Genomic DNA, 12,095 nt, shown 5'->3' on the forward strand with positions numbered 1-12,095 from the left:
GGGGGCTGCTCCCCTCCTTCCTGACGCTTGTTTCCTTGCGGTGCAGCAGGGCTCGCTCTGTTCCAACACGGGCCCCGAGAGAGGGGGCGGGGGTGGGCAGGCAGCCCCGGAGCGAGTCGGGGAGTCAGTCACCCCACGCCCACCCCGTGCAGCCCCCTCCAGCTGGGGCACGGGCAGCGGGGCGTGGCGTCCGCAGCAGCGCCGTCCGCAACGAGAGCAAACAAGGACCTGGAAGTGTGTTCTCCTGGGAGGACACGAGCATCTGAAATGACATCCCTCCTACTGTACTCAGCTTCCCCAGGGACTCCTGGAACACGCTCAAGTGTTTTTAGGTCACAGGCAGTCCTCCCACCCACTTACCGCGGAGCTCGGGCAGCGGCGGACAGAAGGCTCTCAGGGAGCTGCCTGCACTGGGCACAGGACTGGACCCGCCGGGGGACGAGCGCAGACTGGCCTCCCCCCACCCCCCGCAGGGCCCGGGAGGAGCGCGCCGTCCCCCCGTGGAGAAGATGCTGCCCAGGCGCACGGGGGCCACTACTGCGGACCCCCGAAGGGCGCTGCCGCCCCCCAAGCTGTGCCTGCCAGAAGCCACCGCACAGCCCCTGGAGGGGAGAGGCTCCTTCGGACCCCACGACGCGACGGTGCCGCCACAGGAAGCAGCACCGCTCGCATCACGGGCGACGGAGGGGCGCCCAGCCCTCTCTCCCCACGGCCTCCGGTCAGAGGCCCCAGCAGGCTGGCGCTCCCGCCGCCGCCTGGCCCAGGCCGAGTCCAACGACACAGGCACGGCTGGGCGCAGGCAGAGGCCCCGGGCTCGGCTCCAGCCGACACTGTCCCCGCACCACCTCACGCAGCCCTGCCGAGCCTGGAAGCCCAGAGCGCCCCCGCCCCAGTGCCCAGGCGGGAAAACAACGGCCTCAAGGCCGGCAGCTGAGTGACTCAGAGCTGGCACGTGAACGCAGGGCTCTTTACTCCCAATCTGCACCCCACATTCCGTGAAAGGGGGAAGAAGGCTGCAGTCAGGAAGTGAAAAGCCGAGCAGGAGCGTTGCAGAGGGTGACGAGAAACAGACCAGGAAACGGGCATAAAACAGGGCTGGAGCCCAGCCCCAGACCCCCGTTCTCGAGTCAAAGGCCCAGGCTGCCCGCCTGCCCGCGGGAGGACCTGCACGTCATGTGGTGCGGGGACACGGAGCCAGGCCCAGGAACAACGCCCACGCGTCAAAGGACGTGCCCACTGGAAGGGGCACTGCGAGTGACAAAACCAGGGAGGGACATCAGTGAGGACAAATGAACACACACAATCGCACCCACGGCTGAGAGGAGCCTCTGCTCCCGGGGTGATCTCCATCTGTGACCGCAGAAGCAAGGAGGGAAGCAGAATCGCAAGCTGGCGGCCACCTCACCGATCACGGTCACAGGCAAGAACAATCGCTGGTCGCTAAGGTTCGTGGGCAAAAGTACGTGGGGAAACAAGATGCACACCGAGCGTCAACACACCTCCAACAAGACACCTGCGGCGTGACAAAGGGGACACGGAAAGCCTCAGCCGGAAGCACGGCAGCACTGCCGGCACGTCGGCTGGTCCCAGGGGAACACCGGCAACACCACACCAAGGGACATCCCGCCAGGGAAGATGGAGTCCGCGCTCCTGACGAGTGCCAAGGTCCTGAGAGACAAGACGGGGGAACTGTGCCCCGAATGCAGTGATGACCATGGGCTGCCCCCGGGCTGGGATTAGGGACACTATGGGAAGGACAGGTGACATGGGAACAAGGTTCAGAGGAGCTCTTAGCAGCCCCGAGCTACAGAAGACGCTGGGGACACGGGACAATTCTTTGTATGATCTTTGCAACATTTTTCTTTGCAGACCTGAGTTATCTACAAACACGAAGTTTTTTAAAAGAGCACAAAGGAACAGAAGCTGAGAGGAACAAGACGGAGCACATGCCGGCCTTGCTCAGCAGACGAACCCAGGCCTGCACACTGGCTCCCGGCTCAGGGCCCAGCAGACGCGCAGACGCACACTCATGTGACTCCCAGGGTCCTCACGGCAAGCTTCGAGCACCCAGGCCCTGCTTGAGGCCCCAGCCCTCCATCAGGCAGACGCCCAAACTCTGCCTGTCGCACACCAGGGGCGTCCCAGAGGGTTCCACTTCTAAGCACGAGGCGTATAGTCCAGATTACTCCCACCGCCTCGGTCTGGCTCGCAAGCCCGAGGCCTGTGTGAGCAGTGCCCTGGCACGCAGTCCTGGGCTCTGTCCCGCTGGGGCTCATGCTGCCAGGGAGCCCGAGCAACTGACCTCCCAGGGAAATGCCACAGCGGCTTCAGGACCCGGCCAGGGAGTCTGAAGAACACGGAGTTGCCCTAAAAGGCGACAGGGACAAGCAAAACAGATGCCAGTGTGAAAGGCAGTACTCTGAAAACTCAAGGGACGCAGAACGTTACTAGGTCACAGCCTTCACTAGATGTGCTCAAGTTCAAAGGGTTATTTTCTGACCCGACTTTAAACTTGAATCATTCATGCACTCCGCTGTACCGAGTGCCAACTACGTGCCAGGCAAGTTCCAGGCCTGGGATGTAGGGTGGACGAGATAACCGGGGCCGAAAGCATTGCCCTGACACCAAATTCAGACAAAGACTCCACTAAAAAAGAGAACTACAGGCCAAAATCGCTGATGAACACGGATGCAAAATTTCTCAATAAAATACTAGCAAACCAAGTGTAGCAATACATTAAAAGCATCATTCAGCATGATCAAGTGGGACTTATTCCCAGGATGCAAGGGTGGTTCAATATTTGCAACTCAATCAACGTGATTCATCACATCAATAAAAGAAAAGATAAAAACCATATGATTATTTCAATGGATGCAGAAAAAGCATTTGACAAAGTACAACATCAATTCACAATAAAGACCCTCAACAAAGTAGGTTTAGAGGGAATAAACCTCAACATAATGAAGGCCTTATATGAAAAACCTACAATATCCTACTCAATGGGGAAAAACTGAGAGCTTTCTCCCTAGGGTCAGGAACAGGATAGGGAAGTCCACTCTCACCATTTTTATTCATCGTAGTACTGGAAGTCCTAGCCACAGCAATCAGACAACAAAAAGGAATAAAGGGCATCCAAACTGGTAAGGAAGAAATAAAACTCTATTTGCACATGACATGACACTAGATATAGAAAACCCTAAAGGCTCCACCAAATAGCTACTAGAACTAACAAATTCAGTAAAGCTGCAGAATACAAAATCACCATACAGAAATCTGTTACATTTCTATGCACTAATAATGAAGCAACAGAAAGAGAACTTAAGACAACAATCCCATTTACAACTGCACCAAAAATAATAAAATACCTAGGAATAAGCTTAACCAGGAGGTGAAAGACCTGCGCTCTGGAGACTATAAAACACTCATGAAAGAAACTGAAGAGGACACCAAAAAATGGGAAGACATTCCATGCTCATGGGATGAAAGAACAAACATTGTTAAAATGTCTACATACCCAAAACAATCTACAGATTTAATGCAATCCCTATCAAAATACCAAGAGCATTTTTCACAGACCTAGAACATACAATCCTAAAATTTGTACAGAACCAGAAAAGACCTCCAATTAGCCAAAGAAATCTTGAAAAAGGAAAGCAAAGCTGGCGGCATCACAATTCCGGACTTCCAGCTCTATTACCAAGCTGTAGTGATCAAAACAGTATGGTACTGGGGCGCCTGGGTGGCTCAGTCGTTGAGCATCTGCCTTCGGCTCAGGTCATGGTCCCAGAGTCCTGGGATCGAGTCCCGCATCCGGCTCCCTGCTCGGCGGGAGGCCTGCTTCTCTCTCTCCCACTCCCCCTGTTTGTGTTCCCTCTCTCGCTGTGTCTCTCTCTGTCAAATAAATAGATGAAATCTTTAAAAAAAAAAAACAAAAAACAGTATGGTACTGGCACAAAAATAGACACATAGATCAACAGAACAGAATAGAGAGCCCAGAAATGGACCCACAACTCCATGGTCAACTGATCTTCGACAAAGCAGGAAAGAATATCCAATGGGAAAAAGACAGTCTCTCCAACAAATGGTGTTGGGAAAACTGGACAACCCACATGCAGAAGAATGACACTGGACCACTTTCTTATACCACAAACAAAGATAAACTCAAAAATGGATGAAAGACCTAAATGTGAGACCTAAAACCATAAAAATCCTAGAAGAGAGCACTGGCAGCAATGTCCGACATCAGCCATAGCAACATTTTTCTAGATATGTGTCCGGAGGCAAGGAAAATAAAAGCAAAATAAACTACTGGGGCTTCATCAAAATAAAAAGCTTCTGCACAGCAAAGGGAACAGTCAACAAAATAAAAGGCAGCCGATGGAATGCGAGAAGATGTTTGCAAACATACCTGATAAAGGGTTAGTATCCAGAATCTATAAAGGACTTATACAAGTCAACACCCAAAAACCAAGTAATCCTGTTTAAAAATGGGCAGGAGACATGGAACAGACATTTCTCCAAAGAAGACAACCAGATGGCCAACAGACACATGAAAAGATGCTCCACATCACTGATCATCAGGGAAATGCAAATCAAAACCACAATAAGATACCACCTCACACCTGTCAGAATGGCTAAAATGAAAATGACAAGAAATATGGTGAGAATATGGGGAAAAAGGAACCCTCGTGCCCTGTTGGTGGGAATGCAAATGGTGCAGCCACTGTGGAAAACAGTATGGAGGTTCCTCAAAAAGTTAAAAACAGAACTACCATATGATCCAGTAATTCCACTACTGGGTTATTTACCCAGAGAATATGAAAATGCTAATCTGAAAAGATACGTGCACCCCTGGGGCGCCTGGGGGGCTCAGTCAGTTAAGCGTCTGCCTTCGGCTAAGGTCAAGATCCCAGGGTCCTGGGATCGAGTCCCACGGGGGGCTCCCTGCTCCACGGGGAGTCTGCTTCTCCCTCTCCCTCTGAGGCTCCCCTGCTTGTGCTCGCTCGCTCTCTCTCAAATAAATAAGTAAAATATTAAAAAAAAAAAAAAAACCAACCACCATATTACAATAAAGCCCTGGTAAACAGTCACTCCTGCCCAGGGAATTCGTCCCCCAGATATTCACACACATTGTCCAAGACACACGTGCAGCATCACTTGTGACGGCAGCAGACCGGACACAAGCTCATCACACTCCGAACAGCGGCACTGCAGCACACGGTGGGACAGCGGGAGGCCGTCGGGAGGAACCTCGGCTCCAGTCAGTCACCTGGAAAGCTTCTGAAAATCCTGACACATGGCCTACCCAGGACAACGCAATCAGATCGCGGCGGGCGGGCCCGGGAACCAGCATTTGAAAGCCCCAGTGACTTCAAGGGAAACCCCAGTTCCACGGCTCATCTCCAACATTCTCCAGCACAGCCGGGCTGGGTCCTTCACTGCAGCATGTGGTCCTGACCAGGGCACCGTGAGGACACAACAAAGCAGATGCACCAGGAGACCCCCCAGCAGCGGGGAGACCCCCCAGCACCCTCGGGGGTGTAACAGAAAGTCCACACACAACACAGCGTACAGAACGGGGGACAGCAGAGAGACTATACACGCAAAGATGAAAAATAAAAATTGTATAAAACATAACATTTGCAAAAGAAAGCATGCGCAATGGTCCCCTTTAGGGAGAACTCACTTCCACTACACACTCTTGTAACTTTCAAAAATACTCACCCTAAATTTAACTGCCAATTTACTTCACCGTGTAACAATCAGAGAGTGGGAAACTCAACATACCCCAGCCTGCTGTTCTTGCCGGTGAGCTGCAGGCCAGATCAGGCCTGAACTCACCACCCCGAGATCGAGAGTCACACGCTCCACCAACTGAGCCAGGCAGATGCCCAGGGTTTGTTTTTTTTTTTTAACAAATAAATTGTGAGAAAATAAAAGAGAAATAAATGATGTGTGGCTGGAGCCTTATTTGTAGATCTCAACAAATCTTTATTACTATTTAAGTACAATATAGAAAAAAAACCGGAAGCTTAAATACTGGTTTTTTTTTAAGATTTTATTTATTTATTTGACAGAGCGAGAGCACAAGCAGGGGGAACAGTAGAGGAAGAGGGAAAAGCAGGCTCCCCACCGAGTAGGGAGCCCGACGCGGGTCTCGATCCCAGGATCCTGGGATCATGACCTGAGCCGAAGGCAGTCACTTAACAACTGAGCCACCCAGGCGCCCCTAAACACTGGTTTTAAATATTTACAGATGAAATGACCAAGTAGAATTTGGTTTACGATGACGCCTGAGGGGGAAAGGTCAGGTAACGAGGGTGACGCGAGGGCATGGGGGTTCACAGAGCGCTGCTCTCCTTTGTATTTAAATTCTACCTAATGCATTTTTTGAAAGGTGCATATATGTCTTTTTCAATGAAAAAGAAATAAGCTAGCATACAAAGTTACATTCTCTAATGTTCTAGAAAAACATTTAACTACAAGCAGGTCATTTTACTTCTAAAAAGCATCTGTCAGATAGTTCTGCTAATAGTTGCTTTTTTCTTAACACAGCGAAGCAAACATAGCCAAGTTCAGGCCTCTGAGCACACGGACTCTTGCCCGAGTCCCCCTAACCCTGGCCCTCTCTCCTAACTGTATGATTTTAAGCAAATCTCTTCCCCTGTAAAAAGCAGCACCCTGGGTCCTCCACCTTGAAACACACACTTGCAGGGGGCCGAGCTCCCCAGGTTTCCTACAGCCCTCCCTCCGACGCACGCGCGCTCCCCGCGGCCCTCCACCCTACAGCCTAGGACGCCAGGTCATCGCTGCCACACACTTTCAGTACTGAACACAGGCAACAGAAGTCACTGTTGTAAGACGTGAGGCGAACCTCTTCTAAAACCGAAGCCTGTCGGCTATAAATGCATTGCAGAATTAAAAAACGCAGCTTCTAGAAAGAAAGTAAGTACTCGTAACGGACAACCGAAATCGGATTTCCTGCCTTGGGACCTAGATCACAGCCTGCGGAGGGCTCGGAGGCCCAAGGTCCGCAGAGAAGGGGCGGTTTCAGAGCGAGTGCTCAGAGGGCCAGGCAGCAGCTGCCCCCCCAGGGGCCACGGGACACCGACCCCTAGGCAGGCGAGAGTGCGTCCACGGAGGGCGGGCCGACATCCCCACGGTCCCAGCTTCCTGCCCACTGCTCTCCGAGCGCACGATGACAGCCAACACCCTCGTGTGAGCACAGAGCCTCCCAAGGCACACAACACTAGACGGAGGACGACACAAATGCACAGTCAGCAACAGGGAGGCAGGAGGGGCTCGGCATACAAGGTTCGGCAAGAGAGAAGCCAGCGTAATACGGCCGTGTAAGCCTCTGTGCGCGTGTGCGTACACTAACACACACATTCACACGCACACAGGCAGCCAGAAGAGCTCCCAGCACGTCAACAGGGAACAGCGCGGTGCCCTTATTCTTCAGACACCTGTCTGTACTTTCCGAATAACCTCCCTCGTGCATAACTAGGAAGAGAAACGGCCGGCTTGGTTTGTTCGAGAGCGGCAGTACTGTTAACAGCGGCCCGCACCCACGCGAGTGCTCCCTGGCGCCAGGAATCACGCTCCGCAGGCGTGACGCACGGACTCGGCCAGTGCTCTCCATCTGGGGTGGCGTTTCGGTATGTCCACGTGACTCTACCAAGGGGCCTCCTGCCACAGGCACCTGAGAAGGGCGGGACCAACAAGCAAAGGACCCGCTGAGAGACAAACCCAAGAACCCAGCTCTTAGGCAGCAGACGGCCCGGCAGGGAGCAGCACCTTCTGCTCTCCTGGCAGCCCCCTAGGGCCACCGAGGGCCCAGAACCAAGGGAGAGGTGCTAAGCACACACCAGGGGCCCCGCTCACGCAGGGCAGAGCAGCTCTCGGCCCCAGCGCTGAAACACGTGGGAACGAGCAGCGCGAGCGGACGGCCAGATGCGACACGGGCTCCGGGGAGGCACAGTGAGCTGCAGGAGGGAGGGACGGAGGCGCTGCTGAGGGGTGGGCACGGACGGGAGCACCGAGGAGCGGGGCAGCGGAACCGGGAAGGAGAAGCAGGACGCGGTACGACTAGGAAGCCTGAAACCTCCCCTCCACACTATGCCATCCCTGCCCAGGAAGCACCGGACCCCTCCAGCCGCTGCACACAAAGGCCATGCCACCAAAACCAGAGAAAGCACCGAGCAGCGGCCTAGCACCCTGTGCTCTCCCAGGCCTCCGGGAGGGGGTCAGCACGCCAGTGGTTCCCCGACACCCCATCCTGTGCAGGGGGCGGACGGCCTGGGTGTACCCAGCACACACACCGCCGCTCAGCATCGGCGGCATGGAGCACCTGTCCCTCATCCAGGCACAGCTCCCATTTCCACGTCGTAATTTACTCCCTGCTATTTCTCCTTTCTCTTTCTTCTCCTTTAAAGAATTCTATTTGTGACTTACAAAGGCAAAAGCCAGACAAGGCGCAACAGCCTTTGGGGATTCAGGCAGGCATGCCGGCACCACAAGTGCAATTGTCACCGCGTGACCTACAGCGACACCTTCTGGCCTAGAGGCGGGCTGCAGGAACTCCGCCGGCCACGGCGCGGACCAGACCCCAGGCCAGGGAGGAGACCCCCGGTGCAGAACAAGAACCCCAGCATGGAACGCAACAGGGGAGCCCCACGGAGCTCTGACAGGGGCCCGACAGGCCTTTGGTGCTGCTGGCTTCTGTCCCCGCTCCTTCCACGGTACTAGTGATGCTGAGCAGCAGTTCCGGAAGCTTCCGAGCACCCCAGGAGTTCCCTGAGCCTGCGGCCCGGGACTCGAGGCAGCACCTAGTAGGGGTGTGTGCTGTGGACGACTCCGTGCAGACAACGTCCTCAAACGCCACCCTGTGTGCACAGGGAACTCTGTGTGCCCAAACCCCATCTCCTCTCTAAGGAATAAAACCGAGCACCTGAAGCAGTGGGGCGGGCCCCATTCCGCATCTTCCCCGGAAAGGTCCTGACAATGACAGCACGGCAGGATGCAGAATGAAATTCACAGCGATGGGAAAATTAGACCCAATTCAGTTTCCCTCAAATATCCCCTCAATGACCCCCAAAATACTATACATGTGGCTTTAATATAAAAATCAGTATGTAACTACGTACAAAAGAAAGTGTACCCTGCACCAACTCGGGCAGAAAACGGCTGTGGTTGGCAAGGTCTGGATGGGGACGGGGTGACTCCAAAGAGGCAAGCGGGACCCTGGCCTCCGGAGCCTCGCCTGCGTGCAGACAGGCACGCCACGCTTCGGTAAGTAGGCCTCGGTACCGCACTGCACACGACAAACAGCCGACGACAGACACGCACGCGGAGGACGCAGAAACCGACACTGCGCTGTCTCCCTTCCCGCCCTAGTGTGCAGGCTGACCCTGTTTAGATCCAAGCAGCGTACGTGTGACTCTCCCGGCCGACGGGGCAGGACCACCAGCCGGGGGTGGCAAACAGGAGTAGCAGAAATCAGCCAGCTCAGGCCCAGACTGCAGGTAAGTGGCTTCTGGACGTGCGGGGTGGGGGGGGGGGGCAGAACAGGCAGTGCTTCCGTGTGCTCACATACAGAGCCCCCACCTTATGTCAGTCAGTCAACGGAACCCGAGAGCTACAGTTTATAGGACACACCATCTTGGGCACTGACGGGAGGCACGAGGGGCACCACTAAAGGGAGAACGAGGAGAAGGATGGCTTCCACACTGTCTTTCCAGACCTTCCACAACACTGCCCGCCCGCTGCAACGGGAGACGGGAGCCACAACCCCCTGCTGTCTTCACGGGAAGCCAGTGAGTACCGGAAGGCGAAGAAGGTGCCCGTGCTGGGGAGGGTCGGTCCTGCGGCACCAGGTTTCCCGGAACACGCCCCTGTCGCTCTGGACCCACGCTGGCACCAAACTCATGCAGCTCGCTCTGATTCTAGCCCAGGACACAACTTGTTGGTTCAAGAATAGAAAAACTGGGTCTCTGTGAGACAACAAGGCAGCCATTCCCAACCCAGGGATCAAAACCAAATCCTCTCTTTGAATAAGGTTTGTAGAAATTCCTTTCTTTTTTTACTTTTTAATAATATCATCAAGAAAATAAAAATTTTGTAATAAAAATTGTTCCTACTGATACAAATTCTTTAATGTCATTTTAGGCCTGTTTCCCGTGCCCTAGAGGTAGCGTTGGGGAGCAGTAAGAAAGCCACGACTTCAGGAACCGCAAAGATAATTGATGAGAAACGATTTTAAAAATTATCTATACGTGTCAAAGTACAGTTATTAGTTCTGTCAGAAAATAATCTTATTGTTGAAAATTCTTGTCACTCTTGGGGCGCCTGGGTGGCTCAGTTGGTTGAGTGTCTGACTCTTGATCTCAGCTCAGGTCTTGATCTTAAGGTCATGAGTTCAAGCAGTGCATTGGGCTCCATGCTGGGCACAGAGCCTTAAGCCACTCTTCCATTTTTTCAATAATTTGCTCACTTTCTTTTCCTCTTCCATGAGTCAAGATAAGACCTTGGATGATAAGCCAATCTCCTCTGTAATGTAATGGGGACATATGACTGTCTCACAAGATCCACTCTTGTGCCGGGAATGGCCAGCAATCCCTGTACCGATGGATGAAAGATGACTCCGAACTTTGCTGTGAAAGAGAGGAGAAGGCAAGGGGGTCAACGCTCAGAGACGAAGACCCTTTGCTCTTCTTTGCTCCTGTAAGCATTATTTTTAACATGCAAAAAAAAGGGGGGGGGCACCTCGGTGACTCACTTAAGTATCTGCCTTCAGCTCAGGTCATGATCTCAGGGTCCTGGAATCAAGTCCCACATCGGGCTCCTTGCTCGGCGGGCAGCCTGCTTCCCCCTCTGCCTGCCGCTCCCCCTGCTTGTGCTCACTCTCCACCCCCACATGTCAAATAAATAAATAAAATCTTAAAACATAATAATAAATAAAATGCAAAAAAAATATCAGCAAAATAAAATGTATGTTCACTGCAGGAAAATTAGGAAAGAGAGTACTGGGGGCACGAGGACAATGAGACCCAAGTACACCCCTTCCTGACAACCACTACTCATCACCGACTTCCTGCCGGCCTTTTCCTCTGCAGGCCTACAACCTCAAAGGTTCTCCAATCCGTTATCCCTTTGAAAACTGCGGTTGTCTCACAACACTCCAGGACACGGGGATCTGCGAACATCAGGGTTCACCAGAGCCAGAACCAGCAGCCCACCTGCACACACATTCAGGGAGTGACAGCAGAACGGGCTCACGTAGCCGTGGTGGCTGCCTGAGCCACTCTAAAACCCACAGGGCAGGCCGGAAAGGGGGTGAAGCTGCCGTCCATGGCGTGGATTTCTTCTGCTTCAGGGAAGCCCTGGCTCTGCTTTCAGGGCCCTTCAACTGACGGTTAAGACCCACTCGGGTCACCTAAGATGCTGACCCTTACCTGAAGCCACCTGGTCGTGGACGCTGAGCACCTCCACCAAACACCCTCACAGCAACACCCAGGGATGGGGCCCGGCCAGGCTGCCCCAGAAAATGGGCCGTCACAATCCCCACATCAGTCAGCTTTTTAAAAACAGTTTATAAATGTCCATAACCATTCCCCAAATGAAAATGCAGCACTTTCTTCCAAAATTTTGCTGAAACGAGTAATGCTGGAATAAATAAAACTAAAGTGGTTAACTGTATGCTCAGTCTTCACTCTGATATCTAAATATTTTATGCAGAGACCCCTAGAACAGGGCAGCTACATGGAGAAAGAACTCAGAAAACTGCACAGGGTCTCTGGGTCTTTGCAGTCAACTGTCCCCACATGAGTGTGACGCAACGGGGAGGGCAGACACTCCTGGGAACTAGCCCACGTGACCCCAAAGCTACCGAAGGGGTGGGAGGTGTTCCTGTTTCTAGCAGCAACAGCAGAACGTTCTGGAGAACCCAACAGGCCCTGTTCTAGGACAAGGAGAACTAGCCGCAGAATCAAAGTTGCTACGGACACACCCCCACAAGTTTAAAAACAAGCTTCTGAAAGATCATATTGGTCTGCAAATAACTACCTTTGAGAACAAAACTCAACACTCTTTAAAGG

The 12,095-nt window shown here is 53.1% G+C and overlaps 1 protein-coding gene across 2 annotated transcripts in view; it reads right to left on the minus strand.

The window, feature by feature from the left end:
- The window catches only part of NUDCD3 (NudC domain containing 3), a 58,366-nt gene that overhangs the window by 39,431 nt on the left and 6,840 nt on the right, over positions 1 to 12,095 (minus strand). The window lies entirely within an intron of this gene.

The sequence above is a fragment of the Halichoerus grypus genome, chromosome 12, assembly GCF_964656455.1.
Source record: "Halichoerus grypus chromosome 12, mHalGry1.hap1.1, whole genome shotgun sequence".
Lineage (NCBI taxonomy): Eukaryota > Metazoa > Chordata > Mammalia > Carnivora > Phocidae > Halichoerus > Halichoerus grypus.